Source organism: Astyanax mexicanus, chromosome 3 (assembly GCF_023375975.1).
Source record: "Astyanax mexicanus isolate ESR-SI-001 chromosome 3, AstMex3_surface, whole genome shotgun sequence".
NCBI classification, from domain to species: Eukaryota; Metazoa; Chordata; class Actinopteri; order Characiformes; family Acestrorhamphidae; genus Astyanax; species Astyanax mexicanus.
The window spans coordinates 45,868,733-45,886,621 of NC_064410.1; positions in this window are offsets into that span (position 1 = coordinate 45,868,733).

Genomic DNA, 17,889 nt, shown 5'->3' on the forward strand with positions numbered 1-17,889 from the left:
AAATAATATTATTTGAACAATATTTTCTTAAGAATTTTCTGTTAAAATAAAAAAGTTCCAATAAAAAAATATAATCTCTAGAAAAAAAAATGAAAGACCACTTATTAAAATGATGAGTTTCTTTGATTTTACCAAATTTAAAACCTCTGGAATATAATCAAGAGGAAGATGGATGATCACAAGCCATTAAACCAAGCTGAATTGCTTGAATATTTTGCACCAGGAGTGGCATAAAATTATTTAAAAGCAGTGTGTAAGACTGGTGGAGGAGAACATGCCAAAATGCATGAAAACTCTCATTAAAAATCAGGGTTATTTCACCTGCATTTATTTTTTGTTATTTCAGCCATTTCTTATTGCGGTCATTGCAGCTATTTGCGGTCAAACTTTAACTTTAAACGTTAAAAAAAAATAATAACGTGTTAATGATTCCAAATGAATCGTGTGCATTAACGCTTTAACTTTGACAGCCCTAGTATAAATATATGTAGTACACTGATAACAATTGGGCAAATGTGTGCATAAATGAAAGAGTCCAGTATGGTGAGTTGTAGTATGTAGAGGAAGGCAAGAATCATGCTATGTAAACTCATAATTAAATTAATAATAACTACTAAACTTACTAAAAAAAATATGTAAATATATTTATTTTATTCAATACAAGCAATCTAAATAAAATTCAGAAAACAACTGCTTTCATAGCTGTTAAACACACATGCCCGAGCACATACAGCGCACTCTGAGCCAGCAGTCAGGACACCTCAGACACCGCAATGTTCCCATCTCCCCTCTGCTGATAAAAAATAACATGGTCTCGGCATACCACCCTCTCAGGATTAAAGATTAGAGATTGAGAAAGTTTGCTCCAACTCCTCCTTCCCCAGTGCGCCAGGATTTAGTGTTCAAACACTTTTGATCAGCCAACCTGAACCTTTTTCGACGCTGGAGTTGGAGTTCATTTGGGGAACTGGAGAGACCACTATCTCCTTTACAGCGCTGTGACTACCTGGCCAGAATGAACACATTTAATGGTCTTAGAATGGCACTCTATATTAGCCTTATTACAGTTCACCATCTACTCCATCTATCTAATCCACAGGTGAAACATCCATCCACGGATGAGCTGAGCCAAATCAACAGATTGGAAAGCTGAGATTACTCGTTCTAATGCATGAGCTCTATCTGACAAAAGTTTGAGGACAGCTGGTTTTTAGAGTGATTTTTGGATGAATTGAAATCTTTCATGTTTTTACTTTGCAATTATTCATAATAAGATTATTTTATTTAAAAAAAATTGTTTTGTAAAATTTTTGTAAAATAGTTTTAAGAATAGTCTGTTACTCAAATCAAGGGCACTTCTATCTATTGAGTTTTTTTTTTATTTAAGCTCTTTTACTACAGACTTCTACTACAGCTTCCTTTACTCTTATAGACAAAGTAAATGTTTTAATTTTGTGATTAATCATCATTAGTACTAAAAGTGGTATTACTATAAATGCTGCCAAATTTACAAATGGTTATATCAGCCTAGAAGCAGCAACTATAGTTTGCTAATTCATGAATGAATGAATTCTGAAGGAGCACTGAAGGAAGAGGTGTGTATTTTTTTTTTCTTTTGACGTTATACATAGTAATTTTCCTGAATCATGTACAGCACCTTTAAAGTGATTCTCCTAATATATTCAGAATTTCATATTGAGCTAGATTTTTCCCAATTGAAAACCTCTGAAATATAATCAAGAGGAAGATGAATGATCCCATCCATCAAACTAAGCTAAACTTCTTAAATTATTGCACCAGGAGTGGCATAAAGTTATCCAAAAGCAGTGTGTAAGACTGGTGGAGGAGAACATGCCAAAGATGCATGAAAACTGTGATTAAAAAACAGGGTTATTCCACCAAATATTGATTTCTGATCCCTTAAAACTTTATGAATATGAACTTGTTTTCTTTGCATTATTTGATTATTTTATTTTTTTATTTCAGCAATTTCTCATTTTCTGCAAATAAATGCTCTAAATGACAATATTTTTATTTGGAATTTGTGAGAAATGTTGTCCGTACTTTATAGAATAAAACAGCAATGTTCATTTTATTTAAACATATACCTATAAATAGCAAAATCAGAGAAACTGATTTAGAAAATGTGGTTAGTTGAGTGGTCTCTTAATTTTTTCCAAAGCTGTGCAGTGGCATTCAGAACACATAATTTCCTTGATATCCCCCTCTGCTCCACAGTTTAAAACCTTAGATAAAACCAATCCATTCCGATTAAAGCACAAATTCCAGACTTTTACGACTTTAAGGGTACTTGCATACACTTTGGGTTTCACCATGTGACAATTACAACATTTATTTCACTGCTCCCTAATTTTAAGGCACCATAATGTTTGGCACATTTGTCTTCACAGGTGTTCATGATCGCTCAGGTGTGTTCCATTGCTTTATTAGCACAGACATAAGATACATTCACTGGCTTTTAAACACCTTTTTTCAAACAACTTTAGAGTCTGTAGTTATCATTGTTCAACATGAGGACAGGACAACAGCTCTGCCGATGAAAGTCAAAGAAGCTATTATGAGGCTGAATACAAGAATAAAACCATTAGCAACATCGGTCAAACTTTACCAAAATCAACTGTGTGGAATATCATTAAGAAGAAAGAGCACGCTGGTGAGCTCATTAATTACAAAGAGACTGGTAGTCCAAGGTAGACCTTCACTGCTGATGGCAGAACAATGTCTACTTCTCTTTAGAATGATAGATATATATAAGATACAATTTTATTTAGGTGAATATGTCTTTCACATAAACTACAAACTGCAGGAGATTTAATAAACAGAGACTGCAAAGCAAGATACAAACAATTAAAATATCTTCTGGACAGATGAGACCCAGTTTAACCTCTACCAGAATCATGACAAGAGCAAAGTGTGAACTAAGATCAATGATGCAATGAATAGCACCTCATCTGTGAAGCATGGTGGTGGGGGTATCATATCTAGGGAATATATGGCTGCCACAGCTAAATTTCCACTTATCTTCACTATTAATGAAACTTCTAGAGGCAGTCTTTCAATGAATTTTGAGGTGTATGGGAACAATTTATATACTCAAGTTCAAGTAAATGACTCCAAACTTATTGGGCTGCACTTCATCTTAAAGCTATATAATGATTTCAAACCTACTGCTGAAGAAACAGGTGTTTTAAAGGTGTTTAAAGTAAAGAATTCTTAAATAGACAAGCCAGTCATCCAATTTACATTTAATTCCATGCATTGCATATCAAGAAAGAACTCAAGATAACAAGAAACAAGCAAGAGCTGAAGATGGCTGCATTAAATGCTTGGCACAGCGTCACCAGAGAATATACTCAGCACCTGGGGATGTCTATGAATCACAGACTTCAAACAGTCATTGCATGCAAGACATATGCAACCTGTCATAAACACGGCTGCTTTAATATACCTATCATTGCTGCATCATAACATTACAGTGCTGTAAAACATATCAACGAAAATTAATCTTTGTGCCAAACATTATACAGTATATCGAGGGTACTTAAAGTGGTTTTAATTACACACAAAAACACACACACACACAGTCTGTTATTTACACAAAGACAAATTGATATGACAGTGCTGGAAGGTAATACTGGAAAAAATCCTGCACTTCTTAATACAAATTACGGTAACACTTTACTTGGATAGTCTATTTTATGGCCTTGTTGATGATCAACTGACATTCAACTAACATTCAACTGAATGTCAATTATATGCAACTTAATCCTATATTGAATGTAAATGATTCAAGTTAGAACCTAACCCTACACATAACCCTAAACAGTAATAAACCCTAAAATCTAACCATACACTTAACCCTAACATTAGCCTTAACCTAAACTTTAAATCTAACCCTAAAACCAATCCTAAAATGTTAAATTAGAGTTTGGGACAGAGTTGGATGTAGGTTTACATTCAATAGAAAATAATTTACTTTCACCTTTCAGTTCAGTTGCATTTAATAGACGCAGTGTTGAATGTCAGTTGAGCATCAATGAGGCCATCAAATGGACCATCCAAGGAAAGAGTTACCAAAATTAAATTAGTGGAGAAATGGTAAGGATTCATTCATTTATCACTGAGTATGGTTAAGGTTTAAGTATAGATTTAGGGGTTTTGCTCGATTACAGGAACGCTGTGTGACCAGTGGATTCTTAGTTGTGAATCGACTCTCTTAAAAACATGTGTAGTCATTTGTTCACTGCTAGAGGTTATATTTACTCTGAATATGACCAAGAAAAATTTTACAAGATAACACATAATATGTGTGAGTGTTTTTACTGTAAGAGTCTTTGGTTCCTTCTAAAGTTTCTTTGACCTGTTCACTTGGGATTACATGTTTATTTAATTCTTTTTGTTCTAATACTAGCGGTGTCAATCAATAAAAAATTTAATCAGACTAATCCCAACATAAATTTGTGATTAATCTGGATTAATTACCAATTTTCTTTTACCCAAGACTTAAGCTTTTAATAATGGATATTTACAGTAAATGTAAATAAAGATATCAGTATGAAACTGTCATAATTGAATTGTATTTATATTTTTTGTCAGTAACTTAAAAAATACTGTGTTGATCACAACACTATTCTGTGATTAATTATGATTAAAATCATGATTTAAAAATGTAAATGTAGGTGCTTTCCTATATTTTGTGGCAGTAAATTTGTGTAGTGTGATATTGACATGGCAGACAAGAGCCTTTTTTTATTTTATTATAATGTTTTTGGGTAGTTGGGATTAAATGTTTAGCATCAAACAGGAGGAAGCTTTAATGGAGGAAGTGAACACTAATGTAGCTGCATGTTCCAGAGAGAGAAAGAGAAGAGAGAGAGAGATTTAATTTCAGATGAATTATAGAGTAATCAATTCAACAGTAACAACACTGTGTTCTCAAAATTTCTCACTTTTCACAAAGCTCTGTAAAATAGAGATTTATGGGAATTTTTAGAGGTGGGGCCAAACCTGATGATGTGACTGCATTATAATTTTCAGATTAATTGCATACATTAACATGTTAACACTGACAGTACTATTTAAGACCGGGTTGGATTTGTGACATCAGGTTGCAAAAGTATTCATTTTGACATGTCTTGACTTGAAATTAGTATTATTATTTAGGCAAAACTTGTTTTTAGTACCTAGACTGTAGCTGGAAAACATATTTAACTTTTATACATTTTACAGTTTTATTGGATTGGCCCTGCTCTGCTTTCCTTGCTTGGCTTGAAAGTGCTGGTTCTATACCGTGGACTGAAAGGAATATCCACCTTCCTGCCCCTGTTCACAACTGTGAGTGCATGTGTTCACTGCCACTGATAGGTTAAATATGGAAGCTATGCTTAATTTTGCTATTAAACGTGATCTTTATATTAACGTCATAATAGCAGCGTGTCTCCGAATGTTTGATTGGAGGTGTACAGCAACAGACGAGCTAGTGCCAAAGATTAAACGTAGCTTTAAATTTACCCATGTCACGTTCTCGTCATTTTCATGTTCTCCTGGTGCGAGGGTGATGACAGGTGTGTGAGTAAGACGTTTGAACGGTGTGTGTGGAGGGCTCTGAGCGCTCTCCTCCCTGCTGCCACTGTCATGTCTGTCCTACTGGAAATGCTCGCTGATGCGTTCCATGTGTGCAGGTGGGCGAAGGTCGCCGGATGCTGGCTGGCTTGCGGAAAATCGTTGTGACAACAAGAAGCGCGAGGTGCGAGTCTGAGCAGAGAGCAGGGCCGCCGCACCGTCCCTCGGTCTCCACACTGATGGAGACTGACACACACACACACACACACGAGCCACGGGGGCCGCGTGATTACTGCACACACACAACCCCATATCATCTGTCCATGACTAGCCACCCACAGGTCACCTTCAGAGAGAGCCTCATCTCTCTATCTACCCCTCTCTCTCTTTCTCTCTCACTCTTTCTGTTTACCTCTCTATCCTCTAGCCCTCAGGCTAACATTTTTAGGACTGTTAAATTGCACTGACTGAGAACATGGTTATAAACATTAATTTAGCTTTACCACCTGAATCGTATTATTCAGACTATGGAAATTATATACTTGCAAACTATTTGATGCATTTTTTTTTGCCATGTTTTATTTTAAAGACTGTACATAGTAGCACATTTTAAACATTGTGAATTAGCCTAATGTGGAACATTTCTGCATTTTAGAAAGTATTGTAAAAGGAAGAAAAGTCATTAAACAAAGAAAAGTAGCACTTTGAAATCCTCAGGATGTGTCCTGATTAAACTTAATAACGTAATCAAACAGAGAAAATGCAAACTTCATATTTAAAACTTAAAAGACATAGAAATATCAGTAGTCTTTGTGCCAAGTTTCCAGATGGCTAATTACAATATTTCATTAAAAAGTAAATCCTAGCGTACAAAAAATCTGTTTAAGATCATTTGGATATGCTTTTATTATTTAGAAAATGTGCAAAATATTAATGGATGAAAAATTCAGTCTGCATTTTCTAATAGGGGACAGCAAAAGAATTAATAAGATTTTTCAGATACGAAATACTAAAGCCTAAATCTTATCCGAATAGGGCTGAGTACATTGAAAGGTAGATTTTATTTCACTACTGTATATATTTTCTGGAGTATTTATTTTATTTCATATGTTTTTATGTCTCTAATGCTAAAAGAGTTAGTCAAGTAAATAATTAATGTTTCAACATTGAAAAAACTTCTATTTTAATATTGCAACAGTCATTTAGTAATACTGGTAGTGTCATGGTGAGGCAGATCTCAGACACACACAGATTTTATTCTAAAAAGGAGTCTGCAGGCAAGGGCGTAGGAGTGGGCTTGATATTGGGGGGGACACATTTGCCAATATGAACCCAAGCCCACCCAATAGTTTCCTAGAACAACATTTGTGGAAATTACTTTTAATTAAAAGTAAATTATTATTATTATTATAAGGTGATTTTACAACCTAAACATGTTACTCCACATTACAGCTATTGTTGTTAGAAGAATTATGCAAGCAATGTCTGAGTTATCACCTAATATTTAAAATAATATAACAGATTATTATTATTGTTATTATTATTATTATTATTATTATTATTATTATTATTATTATTATGTATTGGCATGTCAATTCTGTTGTATATTTACATTTTCTCCTGCACTTTTTTTTTTTTTTACTGAGAGCTCTTCTTAAGATGGTGTCCTTTTATGTAAAAGAATGTAACTTTACGTTTCATAGAGACTTTTATAAACGTCAGGATATGTGGTCTTACTGTGAAATACAAATGAACAGAAGTCACGTTACAGCAGTGTTTCTCAACCCTGTTCTTATATATTCTACTGCATATTAAAACTGTTCTGCATATTCTAGAGCTTCCTCTGCTGGATATACATGATTAATTTAGGCTCCATAGGGGGCTAAAGGATTTTAACAGGTAAACTCAGTAAATGACTGTTTATTAGCTGATCAGGTGGAAAACACTAGTTTAGAGCAGTGATCGGGGTTAAGTAACTGCTTTAAACTACCAACTTAAAGTACTGTACGAAATTCTGGCGATCATCTACATCCAGCTTCTAGATAACTAGTTAGTTAAATCAATTTTCGTTCATTATAGCTCACAGTCCTGTAATCCTAAATGAATAAACAGTTTGAAAATTAAAGTGATTGGCTGATCAGGTACAGGGAAACATTACATATATATTTTATTTTTTTCCTTTAACCCTGACTCCCAATCTAGCTCATTCCAAAGATAAGCTTACACACTAACACAGCTGCAGTTTATTAATCACAGTGGGTTTAAACTGTGTGCTGATTCAGAGACGTGTATTTTTAACCAGCTATCAGAAACATATCATCACAGTTGAAGTGGTTAGCCTACCGTTACCTTTCTTTTAGAAAAATCTCCGTATATCCAGATCTGTTTTAAAATCAGCTGAAGCTGCTGCGTCCCGATCCCGCTGCTAAATCTCACAGCGAGGGGGCGGGGCTTCCCCAACAGCAAACTGCCTCTGCTCCGCGCGCCGCAAAACCAGCAAGCTGATTGGCTGTTTCTACTGAGAGGCGTGACTTAATACCTGAACTGGCTCCGTGATTGGTCCGGTCTGTCTCCTCATTAACAGTACAGCTGACCTGAGCGAACTGATATCATTTTTGGGGGGGACAAATCCACCTGTTTCTAATATTGGGTGGGACATGTCCCACCCATCCCCCCCGGTTCCTACGCCTATGTATGCAGGGTTAATGCTGGTAAACATACCAGAAGTGAGTAACAGTCCAGGGTTCAAACACAGGTAATCAATAATGAAGTGCGGGCGAAGTGCACTGAAAAATGGTATCAAACCAGGGCAATCAAGAACAGAGAAGTAATGCGTGTAAAGCAGGACAAACCGAACAATACTCAGCAAAGAGTGTGTGTTCTGAATGGTCTTCTATAATGAAACCTCAGGTGTTCAGTATTCCGGTGATTGGCTTCCTGGAGGTGCTCAAAGTCAAATGATCATGTGAGTATGTGATTTCAGAGTGTGGTGCATTCTGGGTAACATAGTGCGAAGGCTGGAGATCGCAGAAAGAGCAGAGTGCAGGGAAGACAAGTACGCTTTCAGCACCAGGCTTGACAGGGAGCTTTGTGTAGTTACTTTATTCACACTTTCTAACAAATAAAATAACTTAACTGAATAAATTTTAAAACAATCAAAAAATACACATTAGTAATTAGTAACAACACAATGTTACTGACCTTCGGTTGGTCATCTCATTTTACTGGCCTTCATTTATTAGAGAAAGACCTACAATAAACATAGGAGTGCACAGGTCCTATGTTATAGTAATTAATCAAGCTAAAAATGGACTTGGAATCATTTATTTAGTGCAGATTTAAATGTCATAGATCACTGTTTACTGTGTCTCTGACTGTGTTAACCTTTGAACACAGAGTGAGAGAGTGAAACAAATTGACCAACACTTTACAAGCAGTGCATTAGAAGATTGAGAGAGTCTCTCATTAAAGAGTCCGGCCTCTTTATTTGTCTATTTCCTTATCAGAGGTAGTTTATCAAGCGCTCACTGAGACCTGAGAGTCGATCACGGGTTTCCTCTCTCTCTCTCTCTCTCTCTCTCTCTCTCTCTCTCTCCTTAGCTTTTCTTTCTCTCTGATACTCATTCTCTCTTTCACACACTCTCTGACACTCCCTCCATTTTTCTCCTTTTCTTACTCTGAGCACTCTCTTTCACCTCTTTTTTTTTTCTTTCTTTCTTTCTTATTCTCTTTTTTCTCCCACCTCTCTTTATAATTCTCCTTTTATTTCTCATTGACAGCTATCCTCACTCTTCTTTCATCTTCCTTCTTCATCTTTCTTTTTTCTCTCTCCCTCACTCTTCCTCTTTTTCTCTCTTTGATCTCTCTCACTATTTCACTTTTTCTCTCATCCCTCTTCATCTTTCTCCTTTTCTCTCTCATTAAGAGATATCCCTCACTCTTCCTCTTTTCTGTCACCTCTCTTTATCTTTCTTTTTCTCTCTTCGTCACTCTTCCCCTTTTTCTCTTACTTGTCTTTACCTTTCTATTTTCTCTCTCTTTGTAATCTCTCCCTCACTCTTCCTCTTTTCATTTACCTCTCTTTATCTATTTTTCCTCTCCCTTACTCTTCCACTTTTTCTTACACCTCTCTTTATCTTTCTATTTTCTCTCTCTTTGCGATCTCTCCCTCATGCTTCCTCTTTTCCTACACTTCTCTTTATCTTTCTCCCTTTCTCTCTCATTGAGATCTTTTCTCTCACCTCTCTTTATATTCCTATTTTTCACTATTTTTGATATCTCTCCCTTACCCATCCTATTTTTTCTCTTTTACCTCTCTTTTTTTCTTTGTTCTCTTACTGAGATCTCTCTCACACTCTTCCCCTCTTTTTTCTCTTACCTTCTTATTTTCTGTCTCAATGAAATCTCTCCCTCTCTCTTTGAGATCTCACCCTCACCCATCTCTTTTTGCTCTCACCTCTCTTTAAAATTCTCTTTGATGCAGTCTTTCTCTCCTTCCTTTATTTCTATTTCCTCTTTCTCTTACTCTATATAAACACAAGAAATATATACAATCTCATGTCTACATTTAAATATCTATATACGCAAATATTTTAGTAAAAATACAGTAATTATTGCACATAAATCCCTTTCTTTCACTCTTCGCTCTTGCTCCCTTTTTTCCCTCTCTGAGCACAAAAGGAAAAAGAAGAGGACAAATCAATTGCCCTTCCAGTGTGATGGAGGTGATGGGAGGATGGATAAAGGAGTGGTGTGGGAGTGTGTCCCGGCATTACAGCTGCCGATAACCTGCTTACTGTCCTCTCCCCCAAAAAGCCCCCAAATCCACACTTAAAGGGTCCTGAGATGGAAGAGATGATGTTTACAATTGTGAAATCTAAGTCTCAGCCTTTCCCCCTGTCTCTCTCCCCCTGTCTCTCTCTCTCTCTCTCTTACTCCGTACAGCATGAGTGAGTGCTGAAATGGCGTGAGAAAGAAAGGCATTAGGGTATTTAGAAGAGGAAAAGAGAGGCCTTTAATTGTAATCAATTTCAGGACTATCTCCCCCTAGTTTGTTGTGATTTAGAGGCTCTGAAAACAGAAATTCAATTCATCAGACGGTTTATAATGAGGTGTTTTCAGTGGGCCCAGGACCATTGTAGCTCATTTAACTGTTGCAATAAATCAAACAATTAGTTCTCCACATTTTACAAATGGGCACACATTTTACACATTTTATTTACTGAGGATTTTTCTCTAATAAAAAAACACAAACAAAAAAAAAAGAAACTAAAATCTAAAATGACTCTCTTTTAGATATCAGCAACACATTTAAAATGTCATGCCTTATAAATGTAGCATATAAAAATGTGGCTTTAGAATCAGCATCAATGTATCCACCTTTTTATGAACAATGGCTTAAATATGTGGCTTAAATGGGTTAAATATTTCTCATTTTAAAAATAATTAGACATAACTGTGTTTATATGCGCACTTTCTCTCATATATCAGGTAGTCTGATGTAAATCACAGCAACCTCAATTGATATTTTGACCTTTGACCTTTACCTTAACCCTAACCTAAACGTTAAATCTAACTCTAAACACAATGCTAAAATGTTAAGATTAGAGTTTGGGTTAGAGTTGGATGTAGGGTTACATTCAATAGAGAATCATTTACCTTTACCTTTCAGTTTAATTACATTTAATAGACATGCAGTTGAATGTTCGTTGAATGTCAGCTGAGCATCATCAAATGGACCATCCAAGTAAAGTGTTGCCATATTTTTATATGGCTATCATTTAAACTTAGTTTGCTTATATTTTTGTACTCTATGAACTTGAACTGATGTCAGGGAGTAAGCAGGGTGCTTGGTGGGGACGGAGTGCTGGGTGAGGGTGGGGAAAGTAATGGATGAGGGTGGGCAGAGAGTATGGTGAGGACGGGGTGGGCAGAGAGGTGACTGCTGTGGAGTCGTTTAGTAGTTGCTAGGGTGCTGCTAATTCATTGGTAGGTAGTGGCTTTGGTTTTCATAGTGATCACTATGGGGTTGCTAGGTATTTGCTGAGTGGTTGGTGTGGCGTTTCTGGTGTGTTGTTGAGATGCTGAACATTAATTTACAATAATAAGTAAATAAATATTTACATAGGTTTATATCAGCAGTGATGTTCTGAACGTAAGCAGAGGTCACAATAATCATGAAAATTCGAACAGCAGCAGCATGCAGAGAAAAACACTGCTGGCCAACCTTTAGATGACCATAACTGATTTGAGTGTCCCCCTTTAGACCTTAGACGTGCTTAATGAACAGTTACTTCACACAGGCAGTGTTGTATTACTTGACACAGTGATTTGATATTAAACTTTTTTTTTTTTGGCAAAAAAAAAAAAAAAGTTGTCACCCAGACTTAAGATATAATTAAATGATGTGGGGTTTTTGCAGTTGGTCAGGTCTAGATTCAGCAACAGTATGTGCTGAAAGAATGAGGTCAGCTGACTACCTGAATATACTGAATATAGACCAGGTTATTCTGTCCATCAATGGTCAAACACTCTATTATCTGGTTGGACCGCCTTTAGCTGTGATTGCTGTGGCATTGTTTCAATCAGCTTCTGCAATGTCACAAGATTTACTTAAATACAGTGTTGCATTAATTTTTCACCAAGATCTTGCATTGATGATGGTAGAGTCTGACCTCTGCACAAAGCCTCCTCCAGAACATCCCAAAGATTCTCAATGAGGTTAAGGTCTGGACTCTGTGGTGAACTCTCAATCCATGTGTGAAAATGATGATCTCATTCTCACTGAATCACTCTTTCACAATTCCAGCCCCATGAATCCTGGCATCGTCATCTTGGAATATGTCCGTGTCATCAGGGAAGAAAAAATCCATTGATGGACAGAATAAGCTGGTCTATATTCAGTATATTCAGGTAGTCAGCTGACTTCAGTCTTTCAGCACATACTGTTGCTGAATCTAGACCTGACCAACTGCAGCATCAACCCCACATCATTTACTTAATTAACTCTGGGTGACGATTCTTTTTTTTTTTGCCAAAAAAAAAACAAAAGTTTAATATCAAATCACTGTGTCAAGTAACACAACACTGCCTGTGTGAAGTAACTGTTCATTAAGCACGTCTAAGGTCTAAAGGGGGGTACTTAAATCAGTTATGGTCATCTAAAGGTTGGCCAGCAGTGTTTTTCTCTGCATGCTGCAGCTGTTCAGATTTTCATGATCATTGCGACCCCTTGCTCCTTGTTCAGAACATCACTGCTGATATAAACCTATGTAAATATTTATTTACTTATTATTGTAAATTAATGTTCAGCATCTCATTAAATCCAAGGGCACAGCACAGCACATAATGTCAACGACTGAACATCTATTAGAGGAATACAGCACTGACCCTATTGAACTAGAAAAACTATTAATATATTTTTGCACTTAACAAGGGGTCACCCTGTAAGTCAAGATATTGTAAGAATATCCTGTGGAAAAGTGCTTAGATGTGATGTCGTGTTGGGTTAAGCCTGGGATAATTCCTCTTATGCAACTATAAGAGGCTCTTTTCTGTTCCAAACTTATTGGAAATGCAGGAGCCATAGAGGACACGGTCAAAGACAGACAGACAGATGCACACACACACACACATACGCACACGCACACACACTACAAAGGTGGGTGAGTCTGACACAGCAGTCTTGCACTGGGAGAAAGTGTCTTGTCCTAAAACACTTTTATTCATATTATTCTTTTGGATACTCTCCAAATTAAAATTATGCAAAAGTGGCATATTTCAGAGATTACAGAAGACGTATCTGAAGCACATTTACATTGCTTTATGGTTTGATCGATACAGATGAAAACTGCATTAAGTGACAGTGTGAACAGAGTTTAAACTACATGGAGACATCAGTATACTGAAGAAAGGAATAGATATCCTGTTGACATTGTGAATTAGTATGCACGGATAAGGAGGATTGGAGTCAAGCGCAGAGAACATGGCATAAATGCAGAGCAAATCCATGGCAGATTTTTTTTTTTTTTTTTTTGCTTTTTGCTCAGGCTTGTAAAGGGTACTGAAAGTCTATTCTTCCTTAGTTAACTTCATAAATTTACCTAACATAAACTAACAACTTTTCATAATGGAAAATATAGTCTATTTTTTAATCCATCCGATACAAATAGGCCTAAACAATAAAATACAGGAAATTGTTTATCCAAAGCTCTAGTCTAATTGAAACCAGCAGCAGAGCTGTTCAGGCTATTGTTACAAAATGTAACTTTTTACTTTCTAGACTTACATTTTTCACCTCTGATTAAGTGGAGATACATGTTGTTAGAAATAAACTGAAAGTGAGGAACAGGTCTGGATTTGCACTGTAATAAAATAGTTAAAGTTAAGGTGTAAAGTGTGAAAAAGCACAGCGCTTGTCTCCCTGACAAATATCTGCCTTGTCAATGAACAGCCATATAAATTATTTGGAATGCCTCAGCATTTGCAGTGTGAAACCAGCCGAAACAAATGAACACAATACAGTGTTACACAGGATTTTAGCAAAAAGAATAAAAACAGCCTCAAATTGGGTAGTCAGTAAGAGAGAGACACATTTTGACATAATCATCCAACCCCTTTTCTTTCCATTTGTAATTTTTTATGGGTTTCTGTGCTAAAAAAAAATATTTGTAATTTTTTTTTTTAAACAAATTAAACACTAATAAGGAACAGGGGTGTTGCCATGTTTTTGTGGCAAGACCTGTAAAGCTAAGCTAAGCCCGACAGCACTACACTAAGGAACCTTTAGTGCTCTGGTAAGCCAGTGTGATATTAGATAACGGTTTGATCCAGGTAGCTTGTATTAAAGTGGTAAAAATGCAGTTTACAGGCCAAAGGTAAAAGAGCTGGCGCTTGGCGTGGTTAGCAGGCTGGTGCTGGAAAAACTTTACTGAAACTCCTGTATAAAGCTGCACTTTAGCGGAGTGGCTTTACTGCTCCTTACAACCTGACTGGTAAAATTCATACATAAGTTGCACCGGATTATAAGATGCACTGTCGATTTTGAAAAAAAAAAAAAACTAAAGGATTTTAAAAGCACCTTATAGTGCAGAAACAATTGGTGTGCTACTCGATTGACTGAATAAGACTAGGTAATGGACAGTGTGTTTTAAAATTGTAATAATCTTAAGACATTAAATTAAACTCCTTTTAAAAAAGCTTTAAAATCTGTGCAGTGTACTCAACAAATGAAGCGTGCAGTGCTGCGGAAACGATCACCAAGGACTCTTCAACTTCCACCATTCTAACACTTTCTGCCTTGTTCCATCTTTCTTTTCCCTGTCATTTTCCACTGTGCACTCCATTTACATAACATGGCAGTGTGCTGGTCATTAGAGTGATAAACTAGGCAGCATTGGCGTGTCCTTATTAAGCAGTTCCTGATTTTGAAGTTCAGTCTTTCTCTTCCCCCCTCCGGCTCTCAGACCCGCGGGCCAGGCCCACCAGAGCAGGCCGACATTTTCCCCAGCTCTACTGATGTATCTGACCTTTGATGTTGTGGCTGTGTGCTCTATAGCCTGAGGCCTAATTAAAACTAACAGCTTGGGGATCCACTGCAGCAGCATCTCCGCCGCCACACTCCCCACACTTCCCCGCTCTCAGCTCTGATTCAGGCATGACTCCAGGACACACTGGCTCTCTGCTGCCGCACCAGCGCAGGAAGCCCCATATCAGGGCGAATGGGGATGTGTATCAGTCTACGCACAGAAATACATGACATTAGCCTTAAGCTGTGTCTCATCCCACTGCGGAGGTGGTGCGCTTTCTGCGCTGACAGATGTGTGGAGAATAGGAGAAATGAGAAATGAGAACGTAATTAGAGCCAGGAGTTTCTAACACTTCTGAAGGTAAGAGAGCTAGGCTAACATAAAGAACAAATCTAAATAATGCAATATTAAAACGATAATATTGAGACTTTTTAAGCAGTCTAACTGTGTGGTAGAATTAAAACTGTGACTTTTAAGTTCAGTCAAACATACTGCATTGCAACTGTTAAATGAAAATAAAGTAACGCATCACAGTCTGACCTTCATGTGGACTTCCATAAACAAGACATTCATATCCATATCCATTTAAAAGCATTATACATACTTATCATGTCCTATACATTGCCTAGCTATAAGTAGCAAAATACAACCTTTGTATTATGATAGACAGTCCTGCCTTTAATCCATTGTGTGATTCGTTCAGGTGAGCCAGAAACATCTAAAGCATTTAAAAGAACTGTTTTAGTGAAGCAATTCTCAACTGGTGGTTCACAGAGACGTTCTGGGCGGGTCACGGACAGCTTGTAAAAAAGAAATATAAATAAATAACAACAATTAATGCTCATCTGGTTTTGTATTCGTCTTTAACGCAGCTCTGGAAAAAAATAAGAGACACTTAAAAATAATGACTTTCTTTGATTTTACCAAATTGAAAACCTCTGGAATATAATCAAGAGGAAGATGGATGATCACAAGCCATCAAACCAAGCTGAACTGCTTAAATTGTTGCACCAGAAGTGGCAAAAAGTTATCCAAAAGCAGTGTGAAAGACTGGCGGAGGAGAACATGCCAAGATGCACGAAAACTGTGATAAAAACCAGGGTTATTCCACCAAATATTGATTTTTGAACTCTTAAAAGTTTATGAATTTGAACTTTTTTATTTGCATTATTTGAGGTCTGAAAGCTCTGCATGTTTTTTTTTTTTATTTCAGCCATTTCTCATTTTGGACTGAAGTAGTCTCTTAATTATTTCCAGAGCTGTATTGGGGAAAAATGGCATAAAGAGTTTCTTACTAATGTGCTCTGAATGCAAAGATATGCAGATAAGTGAAATATGCAATTTTGATATTTAATTTTATTATAGTAACTTTAATACATGTATTTGTCATGTTCCTCCTCAGTTTATTTGTTTCCTAAAATGCTCCTAAATTCACTTTGCATGCATATGTTTGTGTAAATGGGTTTTTAAAGACTTTTCTTTTTTTTTTTCAAAAATACATTTGTTTGAATTCTATAAAAGTGAGACCAGCAGGCTGGAACCAGTTGAGAACCCCTGTTTTTAGTGAGGTCTGTTGATTCTGTAGTGATATTAGCTGCCACTAGAGGGCAATTCTAAGTTCTAAGAGATATGCAGTATTTCATGGCATGAATGGAATGATGTTTTTTGTCAAGTTCGTGAAGCATCTTCATCTTTTTATATCTGACAGTTATATTAGCAAGGACACAAAGCAGCCAAGATACATCTTAAAGTCTTAAAAGTGTGGTAAGTTAGTAAATTATTTAGAATTAAATTATAGGTTTTACACAAAATATAAAATGTAGATTTGCTCAATCTACAAATGAGTCATGTCATATGGTTTGTATAATTTGTCCACATGAAACAGAATGTGATATTATTTATTGGATATGTTTTGTGTTGCATCATTGGAAATCCTATATCCCTCTGGCTGCAGATCTTTGTGGTAGTCTGTGTGTGCCCTGAAGAAGTGCAGCTTTACTGAAATGTGTTTTTTGAAGCGCGTCTCCAGAGACCCCGCCACAGTAAGGACAAATGCTCTATTGTCAACCGCACATCGATACTGAGAAGATTAAAACCCTGCAACCCTGTGAATCACAGTTTTGTGGACATACAATATATACAGTAGGGACAGAGCCAGGGCTTCCTATATGCAAACTGCGCATGTGGTGTAGGGCCTATGGCAAGACTGATGCAATTCTGATGCAATTTTTTTGTTTGTTTTAAGAGATAAATCTTAATTTAAGAGATTAAAGCAACACCATATGCCCAAATGTAATGTTTGTGGAAAGCACTTCTAATGAATGTCTTCTGCTACATTAGGTGGCACCCATTGCTGACCCTGACCCAGATGTGCAAATGCATACCCACACAGCTTTTCCAATCCCTACAGAGAAGTACTGCCAGTAGAATAAGACTATAATAAAGTCCCCCAGCACTGAGCTGTGGAGCATTAAAACTGTGTTCTCTTGAATGATGGTCTCTCATACAATACTACAGGGATGCTCCAACATTCTGACTTCACTAAGGCTCTTGTCACTAAATGCAATCAAATCCTCACAGCAATTTTCTAAGATCTATTAGAAAGCTTTCATGGAGAGATGGACAGTTACCCCAACAAAAGCAGAATAATTTCATTTTAATTCCCTTCATTTCAGAAAAAAAAAACAACAAATAAGCAAATGTTGGTAAAAAAAAAAAGGAATCTTTTACTAAATTAAAAAACCTCTTGTGTGTAATCAAGAGGAAGATGGATGATCAC